At 49.0% G+C, this 11,157-nt stretch overlaps 1 long non-coding RNA gene across 1 annotated transcript; it reads left to right on the top strand.

Annotated features, from left to right (window-relative positions):
* Window positions 1–5,235: 5,235 nt before the first annotated feature.
* LOC311118457 lies at window positions 5,236–9,795 on the top strand. The gene is made up of 3 exons (XR_014611811.1): window positions 5,236–5,334; window positions 7,193–7,321; window positions 9,711–9,795. It is a non-coding gene; the product is annotated as an uncharacterized lncRNA (long non-coding RNA).
* The last annotated feature ends 1,362 nt before the right edge of the window (window positions 9,796–11,157 follow it).

The following is an 11,157-nucleotide window of genomic DNA, read 5'->3' as shown; positions in this document are numbered from 1 at the left end:
GACCACCCATACACAAAAATGTATGCACGCATGACTGTAAGTCGCTTTGGATAAAAGCGTCTGCTAAATGGAATATTATTATTATGATATATTATATAGAGAGAGAGAGAGGTAGAGAGAGAGGTAGAGAGAGAGGTAGAGAGAGAGGTAGAGAGAGAGGTAGAGAGAGAGAGAGAGAGGTCTTTGTCCTACCTCCCTCTCCTCTCCCCCCTTATTTTCCTCAATCGCTTCCTGTTTCCTCTGGTGTCTTGTTGCGCTTCCTGTGAGGAACCCCGGGCTGCCATATTGTTTTGGTCCAGGGGGCTTATTTAGATGAGTGACAGGCCTGTACCGGTTTACTGTCTGACCCCTGTCATCCACCCAACCCTCTACTCTATCCACCTGTGTGTGTGTGTGTGTGTGTGGAAGGGTGAAATACAGGATGGACACAGCTAGCATCCTTTGTCAGTAAACTGTCAGACAGAAATACAGTATGAATGTTTCCTTCTAAAATTGGCCAAGTGAGTCTATTTGGGATCTTTTTCCTCCTTGACTTACATTTACGTCATTTAGCAGACTCTCTTATCCAGAGCGACTTACAAATAGGTGCATTCACCTTATAGCCAGTGGGATCACCACTTTACAATGTTTTTTTTTTTGGGGGGGGGGGTTGGGGTTTGGGTTGGGGTAAGGGGGGGGGGGGGGTAGAAGGATTACTTTATCCTATCCCAGGTATTCCTTAAAGAGGTGGGGTTTCAAATGTCTCCGGAAGGTGGTGAGTGACTCCGCTGTCCTGCCGTCGTGAGGGAGCTTGTTCCACCATTGGGGTGCCAGAGCAGCGAACAGTTTTGACTGGGCTGAGCGGGAACTATGCTTCCGCAGAGGTAGGGGAGCCAGCAGGCCAGAGGTGGATGAACGCAATGCCCTCGTTTGGGTGTAGGGACTGATCAGAGCCTGAAGGTACGGAGGTGCCGTTCCCCTCACAGCTCTGTAGGCAAGCACCATGGTCTTGTAGCAGATGCGAGCTTCAACTGGAAGCCAGTGGAGTGTGCGGAGGAGCGGGGTGACGTGAGAGAACTTGGGAAGGTTGAACACCAGACGGGCTGCGGCATTCTGGATGAGTTGTAGGGGTTTAATGGCACAGGCAGGGAGCCCAGCCAACAGCGAGTTGCAGTAATCCAGACGGGAGATGACAAGTGCCTGGATTAGGACCTGTGCCGCTTCCTGTGTAAGGCAGGGTCGTACTCTCCGAATGTTGTAGAGCATGAACCTACAGGATCGGGTCACCGCCTTGATGTTAGCGGAGAACGACAGGGTGTTGTCCAGGGTCACGCCAAGGCTCTTCACACTCTGGGAGGAGGACACAACGGAGTTGTCAACCGTGATGGCGAGATCATGGAACAGGCAGTCCTTCCCCGGGAGGAAGAGCAGCTCCGTCTTGCCAAGGTTCAGCTTGAGGTGGTGATCCGTCATCCATACTGATATGTCTGCCAGACATGCAGAGATGCGATTCGCCACCTGGTTATCAGAAGGGGGAAAGGAGAAGATTAGTTGTGTGTCGTCAGCGTAGCAATGATAGGAGAGGCCATGTGAGGATATGACAGAGCCAAGTGACTTGGTGTATAGGGAGAATAGGAGAGGGCCTAGAACTGAGCCCTGGGGGACACCAGTGGTGAGAGCACGTGGTGCGGAGACAGCTTCTCGCCACGCCACTTGGTAGGAGCGACCGGTCAGGTAGGACGCAATCCAAGAGTGAGCCGCGCCGGAGATGCCCAGCTCGGAGAGGGTGGAGAGGAGGATCTGATGGTTCACAGTATCAAAGGCAGCAGACAGGTCTAGAAGGACAAGAGCAGAGGAGAGAGAGTTAGCTTTAGCAGTGCGGAGAGCCTCCGTGACACAGAGAAGAGCAGTCTCAGTTGAATGACCAGTCTTGAAACCTGACTGGTTTGGATCAAGAAGGTCATTCTGAGAGAGATAGCAAGAGAGTTGGCTAAAGACGGCACGCTCAATAGTTTTGGAGAGAAAAGAAAGAAGGGATACTGGTCTGTAGTTGTTGACATCAGAGGGATCGAGTGTTGGTTTTTTGAGAAGAGGTGCAACTCTCGCTCTCTTGAAGACGGAAGGGACATAGCCAGCGGTCAAGGATGAGTTGATCAGCGAGGTGAGGTAAGGGAGAAGGTCACCGGAGATGGTCTGGAGAAGAGAGGAGGGGATAGGGTCAAGCGGGCAGGTTGTTGGGCGGCCTGCCGTCACAAGTCGCAAGATTTTATCTGGAGAGAGAGGGGAGAAAGAAGTCAAAGCATAGGGTAGGGCAGTGTGAGCAGGACCAGCAGTGTCATTTGACTTAACAAACGAGGATCGGATGTCGTCAACCTTCTTTTCAAAATGGTTGACGAAGTCATCCACAGAGAGGGAGGAGGGGGGGGGGGAGGAGCATTCAGCAGGGAGGAGAATGTGGCAAAGAGCTTCCTAGGGTTAGAGGCAGATGCTTGGAATTTAGAGTGGTAGAAAGTGGCCTTAGCAGCAGAAACAGATGAAGAAAATGTAGAGAGGAGGGAGTGAAAAGATGCCAGGTCCGCAGGGAGTCTAGTTTTCTTCCATTTCCACTCAGCTGCCCGGAGCTCTGTTCTGTGCGGTCGCAATGAGTCATCAAGCCACGGAGTTGGAGGGGAGGACCGAGCCGGCCGGGAGGATAGGGGACATAGAGAGTCAAATGATGCAGAAAGGGAGGAGAGGAGGGTTGAGGAGGCAGAATCAGGAGATTGGAGGGAGAAGGATTGAGCAGAGGGAAGAGATGATAGGATGGAAGAGGAGAGAGTAGCGGGAGAGAGAGAGCGAAGGTTGCGACGGCGCATTACCATCTGTGTAGGGGCAGAGTGAGTAGTGTTGGAGGAGAGCGAGAGAGAAAAGGATACAAAGTAGTGGTCGGAGACATGGAGGGGAGTTGCAGTGAGATTAGTAGAAGAACAGCATCTAGTAAAGATGAGGTCAAGCGTATTGCCTGCCTTGTGAGTAGGGGGGGACGGTGAGAGGGTGAGGTCAAAAGAGGAGAGCAGTGGAAAGAAGGAGGCAGAGAGAAATGAGTCAAATGTAGACGTAGGGAGGTTGAAATCCCCCAGAACTGTGAGGGGTGAGCCATCCTCAGGAAAGGAACTTATCAAGGCGTCAAGCTCATTGATGAACTCTCCAAGGGAACCTGGACTGCGATAGATGACAAGGATATTAAGCTTAAATGGGCTAGTGACTGTGACAGCATGGAATTCAAATGAGGAGATAGACAGATGGGTCAGGGGAAAAATTGAGAATGTCCACTTGGGAGAGATGAGGATTCCTGTGCCACCACCCCGCTGACCAGATGCTCTCGGGGTATGCGAGAACACATGGTCAGACGAGGAGAGAGCAGTAGGAGTAGCAGTGTTTTCAGTGGTAATCCATGTTTCCGTCAGCGCCAAGAAGTCGAGGGACTGGAGGGTAGCATAGGCTGAGATGAACTCTGCCTTGTTGGCAGCAGAACGGCAGTTCCAGAGGCTGCCTGAGACCTGGAACTCCACGTGGGTGGTGCGTGCAGGGACCACCAGGTTAGAGAGGCAGCAGCCACGCGGTCTGAGGCGTTTGTGTAGCCTGTGCGGAGAGGAGAGAACAGGGATAGGCAGAGGCATAGTTGACAGGCTGCAGCAGATGGCTACAATAATGCAGAGGAGATCAGAATGAAATGAACTAAACATCTGGGAAAGGAGAGAGCGGGGCCTCCCTCACCACAACTCCCAAATATAACTCTCCCAACTTCCACCTCAGAAACTATAATTGTTGTAAACTACAGCGGTTCAATGTTTTCTAGGAATATACTAACTTAGTTTATTCAGCTAGCTAACTAGGTGCAGTATTATTCCGTGAAAATCGTCCAGGCACTTAGTCATAAGACGCCACAGCCAGCTAGCATGCCGGACTCCAACAACACGGTTTAGCGCCAATACTCGGCCACAACAAACCACCAGTGTATCAACACGCAAGCAGATCGTTCGTGTCCGTGTCTAACGTTGTGGGTTAGTCCCGACAGCTTGAGCGAGTCCGTCGTCAACTTATTCAGCCAGTTAGTTAGCTAGAATAGTTAGCAAACTAGCTAGCCATTGCTTTCAGACAAAGAAGAACCCCTCCTTTCACGGCACGAACACACAGAGAGAGCCAAACTAACGTTAACTAGTCACCCATGTCCCGAATTCCTTGAACGACTCGGGCTATCAATATGTAAAAAACAAAACAAAAATGTAGGTTATGACTTACCCCTAGCAGCTACTGTTAGCTAGCCAAGTGCAAAGCTAGCCACTGAATTGACTCAGCCAGTTCGCGTCTGTTCGCTCGGTCGTTCCAGCTATTGTTTACTAGTAGCTATCCAGGTAGCAACAAGCTAGCTAAATTTCAAGCACAGTAGCCACTTGCTACCTAACGTTAACGGTTCAGACAATGAGGTTAGAAAACAGCTGAATGGTAGACAATTATTGTATGTAATTATTGTAGGCAGCCAGCTGGCATAATTACAGGCACTCTCAGGCGTGAAACAACTATATCGTTGCTAATAGCTACTCGCCAGCTAGTCCAGGTGGTGGGTTAGCTAGCTAGCTTCGTGCTACACCGGGCACAGCCGAATACAATACTAACCTACAATAATTACATACAACAACCCACGATAACTACCTACAATACCTAACTACAATCTAAATACATAGTTTAAGCCTTACTCGACAAAGCCCAAGCTATGTATAAAGCCAAGCTTACCCGACGCCAAGCTTACCCGACGACCTGACGACCTCCTCCTTCCTTAGTCTATACCTGGGCTTGAGCTGTCAGAGGGAGAGAGAAACCTGGACTTGAGCTTTCCTCAGGCATTAATGGTGCAATCAACGGGATGTCTTGTTCAAAACGAAATACACGCAACACTTTACAGCGCTTCCCTTTTAAAATTAGTATATAGATTTACTTGTTAAGGGAGTGTGTGCAGGAGGCTAGATTTTTACATTTTACATTTTAGTCATTTAGCAGACGCTCTTATCCAGAGCGACTTACAGTTAGTGAGTGCATACATTTTCATACTGGCCCCCCGTGGGAAACGAACCCACAACCCTGGCGTTGCAAGCGCCATGCTCTACCAACTGAGCTATAGGGGACTAGATGTGTGTATGTCAGTGTGTGTGAGTGTGGGGTGGTGTCGGCTGGGTGCCTGTCTGACCCATTATTTCTGTCTTCTGTCTGTTGCAGGTATTGACGCCAACATCACAGACTGCCAGGGAAGAACAGCTTTGGAGATCCTCAGAGAACACCCTGCACAGAAGTCCCAGCAAATCACTGCACTCATGCAAGGTACCACACACACACACACCGCTCTCTCACCCTCGTCGTGACAGTGTACGTGGTTGTCTAGAGGGCCGGGCAGTGTAGTGTCCGGATGTGTGCAGATTGATACAAGTTGTTCCAGGAAGTTTATCTTCCAATAGGGAACAAGAACAATGTGAGCCCTCTGTGTTGCTCTTCCTATACACAGGGGGGAGCATTCTCTTACACAACCTAATGCTTCTGCCATTGTCTTCTGCTCTCAGAGAACAATACACTGTTGTCACTAGTCCTGAATTGTTAGTAGGAGATTAGCTCACGGGCTAGCTCATTGAGTTGAGTGCCATGGTTATCTGCAGTTATGGCTAAGCCACTAGAAAGACTTTGGAATGTTCTGTAGGAATAAGTGGTTTGGGGTTTGTGGATGTGGATGTCAGTTGCACAGTCAAAATTAGAAAAAATCATGAAAACAAAAATGTGCTTTTTGATCTTAATTTAAGGTTAGGCATTAGGGTTAGCAGTGTGGTTAGGGTTAGGTTTAACATCTGATTTGATGACTTTATGGCCAGCTAGTGACCACCCTGCAGTGCTTCCTCCAGAACAAGATTCATGACGAATCATTATCTATTTCACTTGCTTTGGCAATGTAAACATATGTTTCCCATGCAAATAAAGCCCTTGGAGGGAGGGAGGGAGGGAGGGAGGGAGAGAGAGAGGGAGGGAGGGAGGGAGAGAGGGAGAGAGAGAGAAGTAAGCCATAGTTGAGGATGATTTAGGCGAGAGAGAGAAATAGAGAGAGGTCTAGAGGGGAAAGACGTGGGCGAGGTGCAGACAACTATAAAGCAAAAGAGAGATGGAGGCAGAGGAAGTTCAGGGTCAGGAATGAGAGAGGAGGGAGAGGAGAGGTAGGTAGGTACGGGGAGATAAAGGGGAGGAGAGGGAGAGAAAAGGATAGAGTGGGGATGAGAGGAAGAAAGAGAGAGGGAGGGGGAGGAGAGGGAGAGAAGAAGAGGGAGGAGGAGAAATGCAGAGATGGTGACAGAGAGCAAATTCAGGACACAGCTGGGAGAGAGTGAATGGATCAGCTGCCTCCCATTTCCTGTCAGAGGGAGAGAAAATGGGATTTCATTTCGCGATTGATCCCACCCATTTAAACTCAATAATATTCAGTCATCATTGTTAAAGTAATTAAATGATTCAATCCATATATTTAAACATTCTGTATGAATATCTTATGCCTGATAAGAGCTGTCAAAGTTTGATCTCTAACACCTTTTTACACACACACACACACACACACACACACACACACACACACACACACACACACAGTCTTGTACAGATAACCTTGTGGGGACACAAAATTCAGTCCCATTCAAAATCCTATTTTCCCTAACCCCTAAACCTAAACCTAACCCGTACTCGTACCCTAACCTTAACCCAAAATCCTAACCTTAACCCTTCCTAAAACTAACCCTAGGTCCTAACCCTAACCCTTAACGTAATTCTAACCCTAACATTAATTCTAACCTTAAGCCTAAACCCCCTAGAAAAAGCATTTGACCTTGTGGGGACAACAATTAAATGGTTTTCTGCTCTATGTCTGCAACCTTTTGAACACTACATTCACACCACCACCGCTCTCTGTTTGTCTCGGTCTCTCTCTCGGTCTTTCTCTCTGTCTCTCTCTCGGTCTCTCTCTTGGTCTCTCTCTCGGTCTCTCTCTCGGTCTCTCTCTGTCTCTCTCTCTCTCTCTTTCTATGTCTCTCTGTCTGTCTCTCTTTCGGTCTCTCTCTCTCTCCCTCTCTCCATTATCTCACTCTCCCTCTCTTTTCTCTCCCCCTCTCTCCATTCTCTCTCTCCTCTTTCTCTCTTTCTCTCTCTCCAGAGTATATGATGGAAGAGATGATGGACAATAAGAGTGTGTTGATGGAGGAACCTATTCGCCAGTGTCCTGTCCCCACACCTCGCACCTCTATCCCCTCTCCCTCCGCCTCCCCCTCCCTCAGGCACAAAAGTAAGTACACACACACACACAAACTAATACGAACACACACACTCACACACTCACTCACTCACTCACTCACTCACTCACTCACACACACACACACACACACACACACACACACACACACATACACACGTTAATGCACACACACACACACACACACACACACACACAATACACACACATACGTTAACGCACAAACACACACTATACACATATCTATCAAACACACTCTATACACACAAAATCAGACTGATATTTTCAAACATGGGGAGCAGTGCCTCTATTGGTATGAACCGGTACTACCTCACTCAACTTCAATGCAGTTTTCCCTTAGCCAACACTACCCCTAGTGGCTGAGCTGGAGCGGTGCACTGGTATCACTCTTACAACTCCCGCTGCTCTCTCTCTCTTCTCAATCACCGCCAGTCAGCACCCCCTTGAATTATCTTTAGTGGAGGAAGGGAGCTGAAAAAACACCTTCAGCACAGCTCGTTCACGCCTGAACACACACTGTGTTTAAACACTTCGGCACACTTTAGTGTATGGAGAGGGGGAGTGGTGGAGAGAGGGGGAGTGGTGGAGAAAGGAGGAGAGAGGGAGGGAGAGAGGGAGGGAGTGGTGGAGAAAGGCTTTATTCTTTTGGAACTTTTGTGTAATGTTTTACTGTTAATTACTGTTATGTTTCCCATGCCAATAAAGTCCCTTGAATTGAATTGAATTGAAAGGAGGAGAAAGGGAGGGAGAGGGGTAGTGGAGGAGGAGAGGGGGATACCCGGCTGGGTTCCATTTTACAAAATTGTTGACCTCCTCTGTCACTCTCAATTGTGGATCTGTGATGACTAGATAGGTGAAAGCACCATCTCTGCCGGGCTTCCGCCATATTGCTTTCACCTCTCCAGGTCTATCAGGTCTGTGAAGGGCAGTGAACGAGGGCAGACGGGACGAACAACTTTCTGGAATAGAACGCCGCCACACATCCCCAGTCACAGAAAGGATCATATTAAGGTGTTGACATATGTATTTGGCCAGGTCTGCTCTCTTTAGTTCATTTGAACTCCATTCAACTGAACAGATTAGTGTTTAGTAGAAACAAACCCAGTTTGATCCATCATCATCATTATGTACTGTAGTACTCTGTCTCTAGCTGTTTTCACTGAAGGAAATACCATCAACGAGCAGGTCACTCCAAGATGTGTGTGTGGGGGCGTGGGTGTGGCCATGGGTGTGTTTGGGTGTGTGTGGGTGTGAGCGTGGGTGTGGGTGTGTGTGGGCGTGGGTGTGTGTGGGTGTGCCACAGTGGCTGAAGCTAGATATTGATCCGAGAGGGAAGGAGAGCAGAATCCAATTCCAATTATACCACAACCCACGAAGGCCACAGAGAATGGTAGAGATGAAGAGAGATGGAGAGAGAAGCTTCTCTGTCTCTTTTGACTTCAGCTCTCTTTCTCATCTCTCCATTCTTTCACGTCCTTACATGTCACAATTAGCTAGGATTGTTGAAAACAGATTTAACATTTTCCCTTTTTGTCTTTTGTTGTCCCCTTCGTTTGACTATCCACAATCTCTTCTCTCACCACTCTCTCCCCATCTCCCCTCTCTCTCCCCATCTCCCCTCTCTCTCCCATCTCCCCTCTCTCTCCCCTCTCCCCCCCATCTCCTCTCTCTCTCCCCATCTCTTCTCTCTCCATCTCCTCTCTCTCCCCATCTCCCCTCTCTCTCCCCTCTCTCCTCTCTCTCCCCATCTCCTCTCTCTCCCCATCTCCTCTCTCTCCCCGTCCCCTCTCTCCCCTCTCTCTCCCTATCTCTCGCTCCCCTCTCTCCCCATCTCCCTTCTCTCTCCCCTGTCCCCTCTCTCTCCCCATCTCCCCTCTCTCTCCCCTGTCCCCTCTCTCTCCCCATCTCCCCTCTCTCTCTCCCAACTCCCCTCTCTCTCCCCACTCTCTCATCATCTCCCCACTCTCTCCCCATCTCCCCTCTCTCTCCCCATCTCTCCTCTCTTCCTCATCTCCCATCTCCCTCATCTCCCCCATCTCCCCTCTCTCTCCCCCATCTCCCCTCTCTCTCCCCCATCTCCCCTCTCTCTCTCCCATCTCCCCTCTCTCTCCCATCTCCCCTCTCTCTCCCCATCTCCCCACTCTCTCCCCATCTCCCCACTCTCTCCCGATCTCCCCTCTCTCTCTCCATCTCCCTCATCTCCCCTCTCTCCCATCTCCCCCATCTCCCCACTCTCTCCCCCTCTCTCTCCCCTATCTCCCCTCTCTCTCCCCATCTCCCCCTTTCTACCCTTATAATCTCTCTCATCTCTCCTCTCCTTCGTCTCTCCTTCGCTCCCTCTACTCCTCCCTCTCTCCCTCTCTCCCATCTCCTTTCCCTCTCCTCCCCTCCTCCTCCCCAGATGATGCTGTGACAGGGGAGCTCTCCAAGCTCCTGAATGAGATGAAGATGTGTCGGGACAGAGACTACTCCTTTGAGGTGTGCTGTTATGTTATTATCTTAATCTTCATCTTATAGACCCTTGTCTTGTCTTTGTAATCATAAAAAAAATATTTAACCTTTATTTAACAAATTCTTATTTACAATGAGAGCCTACTTGTAAAGCCCCCATTGCTGATGCTTGTGGTGATAAAACAATTCCCCAAGTCAATAAATTACTACCCTACTCCACCCTACCCTACCCTACACTACTCTACTCTACTTTACTCTACCCTACCCTACTCTACTCTACTCTACTCTACCCTAACCTACCCTACTCTACTCTACTCTACTCTACCCTACCCTACCCTACCCTACTCTACTCTACCCTACCCTACTCTACTCTACTCTACTTTACTCTACCCTACCCTACTCTACTCTACTCTACTCTACCCTACCCTAACCTAACCTACCCTACTCTACTCTACTCTACTCTACTCTACCCTACCCTACTCTACTCTACCCTACCCTACCCTACCCTACCCTACTCTACCCTACCCTGCTCTACTCTACTCTACCCTAACCTACCCTACTCTACTTTACCCTAATCTACCCTACTCTACTCTACTGTACCCTACTCTACTCTACTCTACCCTACCCTACCCTACCCTACTCTACTTTACCCTCCTCTACTCTACTCAACCCTACCCTACTCAACTTTACCCTACCCTACTCTACTTTACCCTCCTCTACTCTACTCAACCCTACCCTACTCAACTTTACCCTACCCTACTCTACTTTACCCTACTCTACTCTACTCTACTCTACACGACTCTACTCTACTCTACTCTACTCTACTTTACCCTACCCTACTCTACTCTACCCTACCCTACCCTACCCTACCCTACTCTACCCTACCCTGCCCTACTCTACTCTACCCTACTCTACTTTACCCTACCCTACTCTACTCTACTGTACCCTACCCTACTCTACTCTACCCTACTCTACCCTACCCTATTCTACTTTACTCTACCCTACTCAACTATATCCTACCCTACTCTACTTTACCCTACTCTACCCTACTCTACTCTACTCTACCCTACTCAACTTTACTCTACTTTACCCTACACTACTCTACCCTACTCTACCCTACCCTACCCTACTCTACTCTACTCTACTCTACTCTACTTTACCCTACCCTACTCTACTCTACCCTACCCTACTCTACTCTACTCTACTCTACTTTACTCTACCCGACCCTACCCTACTCTACTCTACTTTACTCTACTCTACCCTACTCTACTTTACTCTACTGTACTCTACTCTACCCTACCCTACCCTGCTTTACTCTACCCTACTCTTCCCTACCCTACTCTACTCTACTCTACTCTACTCTACCCTACCCTACTCTACCCTACTCTACTCTACTC

Source organism: Coregonus lavaretus (genome assembly GCF_964263955.1).
Source record: "Coregonus lavaretus genome assembly, contig: HAP1_SCAFFOLD_9446, whole genome shotgun sequence".
Lineage (NCBI taxonomy): Eukaryota > Metazoa > Chordata > Actinopteri > Salmoniformes > Salmonidae > Coregonus > Coregonus lavaretus.
Note: the sequence above shows the minus strand (reverse complement) of the source record. Positions and strands in the feature narration are given on the sequence as shown.